The following is a 7,915-nucleotide window of genomic DNA, read 5'->3' on the forward strand; positions in this document are numbered from 1 at the left end:
CATTAATAATGACGATAATTAAGGATAATTATGACATTAATTAGGATAATTATAATAAATGATAATTATAATGATAATTTGCGTAATTAATGCAATAATAGCAATAATCAACAATATTCTAATGATTTTCATGATAATAACAATAATAATACCGATAATGATAATAATTAGAAATAGTAATAATAATATAAATAATCATAATATCGGTATTATTGTTATAAATATTATTTTTGTTGCTATTATTTTGTAAAATTATCATTGTTGTTATTATCATTATAAAAATAGTTATAATGAGGAAAATGATATATATTTAAGATAATAAATATTATAATGATTATTTGAAGGGTAATTTTGGCGACAATTAATGATAATATTCATAATATTAGTGACGATGATAATTATATTAATGATATAATGAAAAAAGGGCTAAAAGTATAAAAATCCCCAAAGTCGAAAAAACGGCGAAATCTAGTGATATATAGGCTTTTGAGAATATGGTCGAATAAAAACCTTTTTCGAGTTTATGGGATGATTATGTAATGAATCCAACCCTTTACTTTAATATCCACTCGAGATATCCGCCCGATAGCGCTGCCACCACCTGGTTAATCCGTCCAGGAACGAGTATTGTGGATGTAAAGTAGGAGACGTGTAGAAGAGGGTGAGAAACAATAGTAAAGGGTGTGGTGAAGAAAGGTATATCTGACCAATAACTCGAGGGTTTCCCGTGTTGGTTAGTGTGGTTTATCCTTGGAGAGTCCGTATCAGTCTATGTATGATAGTCTGATAGAAGGTATTTCAGTTAGGTTATTAAATTTAACTGGTAGGTTTTTTAAGAGAAAATTTTAATGAATTATATAGCATTGTTTATTTTCATAACTTTTATCTTTACTTTCTGTATTTTACTTCATTTCTTTAAATTATTCTTTACTTATTCTGTGGTGAAATCTTAGCAAGAGGAAATTTACTAGTAAGTCATAAAATTCATGTTAAAATTATTTATATATTTAACATAAAACAAAACATAAAACACGTAAATCACAAAAAGAATGCCGAACTAAAAATAGCAAAACACAATACTTACAAATTGATTTTGTGATAAAATTTATAAAAGGGAAAAAACAGACGAAGGCGAAAAAGCTCAGGACTTAAAAAAGACAAAAACACAGCTCCCGAAACAAACTAGAATACTGCGCTTTATTGCGAAGAAAAAAAGAAGTTTCTCATCAAAATAGCCTCCATTGAATCCGCGTCCTTACGACCGTGATCAAATCAAGGAAGTTCTCAAAAATAACCGAGCTAATATATATAAAAAAGTAGGGGTAGAGGTAGAGTAAGTTTAGTGACCTCTCACCTCGACCTCGCCATCACCCTCGCTGTAGGCCCCGCAGTATATAGGACTCTACTGTTTATCCCCGGCGCCAACGTGTCCTGCGCCCCTCGCGAGACGACCGAGACAAATTGCCACCAGAACAAGCAATTCCGACCCTTACTGACAATACTTCTGATTACCTTATAACTACTTGCAAACTCATGTATTATGTATGCTCATAATGTTCCCGTTATTGCATTGTATATATCACTACTTTTGTAATAATTATCATTGTAGTTACTCTAGTTATCAATTGTTCACGAATATTCTACGGACATACTTTCTTATCACGACGCTTTTAGTTGTACAAACACCTAATACGTGCGTGAACCGTGAGAACCTGTATGAAGGCCTTACACACATAGAGAAGAGCCTACGTGGACATTCCTACGGAAGATTAATATTTTCCTGTATATAGTAACTTTTCATTGAGTATCGTACAAAAACGACCTGAGTTCACCTCGAAAACTCAGAGCCGAAGTTACTCTGATCTCAGCCTCAGCTCGGTCAACACCTCAAGCTCCCACAGCTTATAACCAGAATAAACTGTAGTAACTCTTCCTACATTTTATTCCACCATCAGTCGTAGTTACTACACTGGTGGCTAGCTCAGTGGGATATCGCACATTCAAACCACAAATCCGAAAAAATTTCGAAGAGACTACTGGCCACTTCAAGTCCGCACTTCCTGCCTGCCAAAATAAGGTGAGTTGCTTATCTTGTACAGTTTACCTCGTTGGTTAGGATCTATCAGTGAAGTGAAGTTTCTCTCCCTCGTTATTCTCTGCAGTCTCCCCACACAGAAAACGGGATCTCCTCTCAGCCAGTCTCTCTCGCTAGCCACTCTCGCCACGCTCACCCTACCTCACTCGGATTTACTTAGATTCTCACATTACTTTTATTAATTCTCCTTTAAAGCGTATGCCTTACGACATACCGCCCAGCGACCGAGTTCTACGTAGTAGTAGAACTTATTCAGACTCGCTTGACAGCGACCGACAATCTCTCTCCTCACCTCCTCCCTTACCGGGTAACTCCGCACTCCGCTCTCCCCTCACTCTACACTTGTGTTCTCTCCTGCGTCTCCCCTCATTCATTCTAACATGCCTTCTGACGCTGCTACTCCTGCTACCCCTGCTCCTCCTACTCCTACCGATTCTACTGCTCGCCTCCAACCGCTCTCAACTATTGTTCGGTTTGATGGATCTGACAGAATTACGGTAGATGCTATGCTCCGTGAAACTGAGGAATATGTTGCTGCCACTTAACCTGCCCTCTCTGATAGGAGTTCTTCAGAATTTAGTGACCGTTGCCTGCAACATGTATTGCAGAGACTTGATCAGACTTCTGTGTCTGTTCGACAAGTTTTGACTGCCTTTGAAGAACCGTAAGAACCATACTTGGGACGATTTTAAAACCGACTTCCGACTGACATTTGCTCCGAAGGACGTTCCCCCCTTCTTACAAACTTCCCGCATGTTTAACCTGAGACCTGCCTCCTTCTCACCTATTGACCTTCATCTACTAGGCGCTAATATAAGGTCATCTTTCGACCATATGACATGTGCTCTCCGTGGATCCCCTAACTGTTCGTACTTCAAACCTATTGCAGACGCAATAGATGCTAATTACAACATCTTTCAAACCTATTTCGCCCTCTGCACGTTCCTTTCTGCTTTACCTCACGGCCAACAGGAGACAGTACTTGATAAAATGCAACTCCCTGAAATGGCCAGGGACGTGCCCAATGCATTTATGAAAGCATATGCCCAAACCCCTAAATTCACGCCTGCAAGCACATCCACAGCCCCGGCCATGGCCACAGGAATACAGCCGCACCAGTCGCAGCCAACACGTAAGCCGCCGCCTCCTCGTCAGCGTCAACCCCCACCTTCATACGCACATCCGGCCACCCAGCAGACGACCAACCAGCCTCGCAGGACTACAAAGGACTTCACTTGGGTGCCTCAAAATGGTATCTGCTGGCGTTGTCTTCGTTCAGGACATCATTCTAAGGAATGTAATTGAAGGACATGCATGGCATTCTTGCAGAGGATACCCTCATCTCATTAAGAAAACCAAGGACGCACTGCGGTCTCAAAATAATCAGACTCAGTCTAACTCAAATTTTTTAGAGGTCACGCCTCTCCTGCAGGAACCTTGCTCGCCGCAACTGTCAGAACTGTAGACGACCTCGTCGCGGGCGACGCGCCTCTCCTCCCTGCAGCCTTTGAAGGACTACCTGCACACTTCTTTGTTGACAGCAGCAGCGCCGTCAGCCTCGTCCCTCTCTCAACACTCGTGAACTTCAAAGTACTCACTCCAGTCCGTCCTTCAAAGTGGTGCGTACGAGCAGCAAGCGGAACTTCCCTCAAGGTCATGGGAGAAGTCAAGCTCAACATTACTCTCTCCGGTAAGACGTACTTATTTCCTTTCGTTGTCGTAGAAGACGCTCATCTCCCAGGTGATCTCTTGTTAGGTTACAATTTCATGCGCAAGGCTGAAATTCATCAACAACCTGACAGAGATACCATAACTCACCAAGGTAACGTCTACCGACTCACTACGCCGAACTCTGTCTGGCACTCATCCTCTAACCCTGCAAGTACAATTGCAGTTGTCACGACCTCGCTGAACTCCCCTGCAGTCGACCCGACGCCGGACGACTCTCCTAAGGACGACCGAACTCGACGCTCGTCCTCTGACACCAGCACCCCTGCGCAGGATTTCCCGAATCGCTGCCATAAGACTTCGACGAAATCGGACGTCAAAACCTCCAAATCCTCCACGGGATCAGGTACCTCATCATTCATTTGGGCGCCCCAGACCGACGCGCCTGCCTGCATTGTCACCACAAACCTTACACTTCCACCTTTCACAGACTCGATGGTTCCCGTGCGTGTCACATCTACGGATGGGACGGCGCTTATTACTCCTGACTGCATCCGTGTGAAGGGACTCTGTGCTCTCCCTGCGATCTACGAGGTAGTTAACGGAACGAGTGCATTGCGCCTGATCAACGCAACCTGCACTCCCGTTCGCCTGCGTCGCGGAACAAGAGTGTGCGACTGTGAGGTCACTGGCCTCCCTGTCGTTGAAGTAGAGCCCCCTATCGCACCTGTATGCAACACGTCAGCTGCTACGAGCGCCCCTGACGCACCCGGACCTGAAGAGACACTGTGTGAGTTCCCGCCTATGGACTTTGCAGAAGGAGAAGATATTCTCCGACGACTACTGAAGGAGTTCCCCTCCTTACTACCAACCAAAGACCGTCCCTTGGGACGCACCGACGTACTTCGACATCGCATCGACCTCATTCCAGGTACGAAGCCTATATACATACCTTCTTACCGTATCCCTCACAGCCGTCGAGCCGCCTTCAAAGAAGCCACCGACGCCCTACTCGCCCAAGGCATCATCGAACCTTCTCTGTCACCATGGTCAGCTCCAATGCTCCTCGTGCCCAAAAAGGATGGCACTCTACGTCCTGTCATCGACTACCGCCGCTTGAATGCAGCTACCGTTCCTGACCGCTACCCCATACCGTCGATAGGTACTCTTTTCCAAGAAGTAGGTGAGGGACATGCTATTTTTTCGTCTATAGACCTAGCACAAGGATTCTTGCAAGTCGAAATGGATCCGACTTCAAAGGACCTCACTGCATTTTCCACTCCACATGGACATTTTGCCTTCACTAGAATGCCTTTTGGTCTTAGGAACTCGCCAATCACTTTCTCCAGATTGATGTCACTCATTATGCAAGGCTTGATTGGTGACACAGCCTTCCTTTACTTGGATGACTTGCTCATCGCCTCCAAGGACGTTGCAGAACACGAGTATAAACTGAAATTAGTTTTCCAGCGCCTTGCCGACGCGAACCTGACAATCAACGTCAAGAAATGTCAATTCTTCCGCAAACAGACTGAGTATCTTGGCCACACCGTCGACTCAGCCGGACTACGCCCCAACGACAAAAAGGTACGGGATGTACAGAATTTCCCGGTGCCTACTACAGCCACTCAGGTAAAGTCATTTCTTGGACTTTGCGGTTTTTATCGCCCCTTCATCGAGAAATTCGGGATCATCGCCGAGCCCCTGACTCGCCTCCTCAGGAAAGACACTCCGTTCACCTGGACTGGTGAACAGCAACAATCCTTCGAAGCCCTCAAACAACGCCTCACAGAAGCTCCTGTCCTTTCGTTCCCCGACTTTAATGAGACTTTCTATCTCGCCACAGATGCATCGTCAATCGGGTTAGGTGCCGCCCTTATGCAACGTCACGATGGACGGTACAAACCCATCGCCTTCGCCAGTCGAAAACTGAACAAAGCCGAGAGAAATTACTCCGTCACCGACCTCGAGGCCCTCGCCGTCGTTTGGTCTCTCAAACATTTCCGGGAAATCATCCTAGGCTATGATATCCACGTTCTAACCGATCATCGTCCACTTAAGTATATTCTCACAGATTCGAGACACGCCAAAGGTCGTCAAGCCAGATGGATTGACACACTGTTGGAGTTTAACCCCAAGATTGACTACACGCCCGGCTCAACTAACAAGGTAGCGGACGCACTATCACGTAATGTCTCAGTCAATCACCTTTCTGTTCTCAGCCCCACCGAACTCCAGGCAAAGCAGCGCGACGACCCACTATATGCCGAAATCATCGCCCACCTGGAGGACAACACTAAGCCTCCACCGACGAATCGAAATCTTCCCATCGAAGAATTCTACCTCCGTGATGGCCTGCTTTTCCGAAAATCAGCTCCCAAGAAATTGCGTGGATCCAAGCAACGTCGTACGTATCACCAACTGGTCATCCCCGAAGTCCTCGTCCCTACAGTACTCAAGCTACTGCACGACTCTCACACTTCGGGACATCAAGGTATTTTCAAAACTCTTCAGTTGGCTCGCTCTCGCTATTATTTCCCCAGACTTGGTCCACAAGTTGTCGAACACGTCAAAAGCTGCCAGATCTTCCCCCTCTACAAAGGACATACCGTTGCCCCAGCGCCTGCACTCACCTATGACATCCCGGAACGACCCTTCGTCAGAGTGAGTATGGACATTCTCTCCGGTTTCACTCCCACAGAGAACCGAAACCGGTACCTGCTCGTCATGATTGACAGTTTCAGCCGCTACACCGAGCTCGCCCCTATCCCTGATAAGAGCGCGCAGACCATCGCTCGCGCCTTCCTCTCTCACGTCATCTGTCGCCATGGAGCTCCTGAACAACTTATGTGCGACAACGGTACAGAATTCACCAATCAGGTACTCAAAGGCCTATGCAAGCTTCTGAACATTGATCTTGTCCATATACTCCCATACAGACCCCAGGCAAATGGCCTTGTTGAAAGACTCAACAGGACGATCCTAAACGTCCTCAGAACCTCTATCAACACTCAAGACAATGACCTGTGGATTCCCATCACTCAGGCTGCCATCAACAGCACCCTCCACTCCTCCCTCGGAGACATCCCCAACTACGTCGTGTACGGTGACGACCAGCGTCTTCCCTACGAACTCCTGCAACAACGCCCTTCTCCTGTCTACGGAGAAGACTACGCCAAGATCGTGATCGCCAGGAAGCAAGAAGCCTATCGTATCGCCCGTGAGCACCTTCGTGTGGAAAGGGACCGCATCATCGCCCAGCAACACAAGCTCGCGCGACGGAAGGAGATCGCCGAAGGTGTCCTCGTCTTCCATCGTGTGTCAGCTAAGTTTTCCCTTATGCCTAAACTTGCTCCTGACTTCGAAGTACCATTACGAGTTCTGAAGGTCCGACACAACAAAGCTCTCTGTCAAAACCTCACTACCTGCAGCCAAACCTGGTATCACGTTGACACCCTCAAGCTAGCTAGTACTCACTACGAAGACGAATACAACCGACAACGTTCCCTCACCAGTCTCACTCCCACAGATATTGCTCCTGACTTCACACCTGCTACTTCGATGACACTGTCTTCCCCAGAGTCCGACGCCCTTAGTCTTCCACAGACACCTTCATCCTATAGATGATCACCACATCCCGAGACCCGCTCTGTCGTGGGTCATGCCGCACCTGCTCTTCTTATCGCCAGCCTGCATCTACACGCCACGCCGGGACCGGAATCTCCGCGTCACCTGTCATCGAGACTTCCGTCTTCAGCATCACGCACCGCAGCCGGATCGAGGACGATCCTGGTTAGGTGGCCGAGCGATTTAGTGACCTCTCACCTCGACCTCGCCATCACCCTCGCTGTAGGCCCCGCAGTATATAGGACTCTACTGTTTATCCCCGGCGCCAACGTGTCCTGCGCCCCTCGCGAGACGACCGAGACAAATTGCCACCAGAACAAGCAATTCCGACCCTTACTGACAATACTTCTGATTACCTTATAACTACTTGCAAACTCATGTATTATGTATGCTCATAATGTTCCCCAGTTATTGCATTGTATATATCACTACTTTTGTAATAATTATCATTGTAGTTACTCTAGTTATCAATTGTTCACGAATATTCTACGGACATACTTTCTTATCACGACGCTTTTAGTTGTA

The sequence above is a fragment of the Penaeus vannamei genome, chromosome 41 (assembly GCF_042767895.1).
Source record: "Penaeus vannamei isolate JL-2024 chromosome 41, ASM4276789v1, whole genome shotgun sequence".
NCBI lineage: Eukaryota > Metazoa > Arthropoda > Malacostraca > Decapoda > Penaeidae > Penaeus > Penaeus vannamei.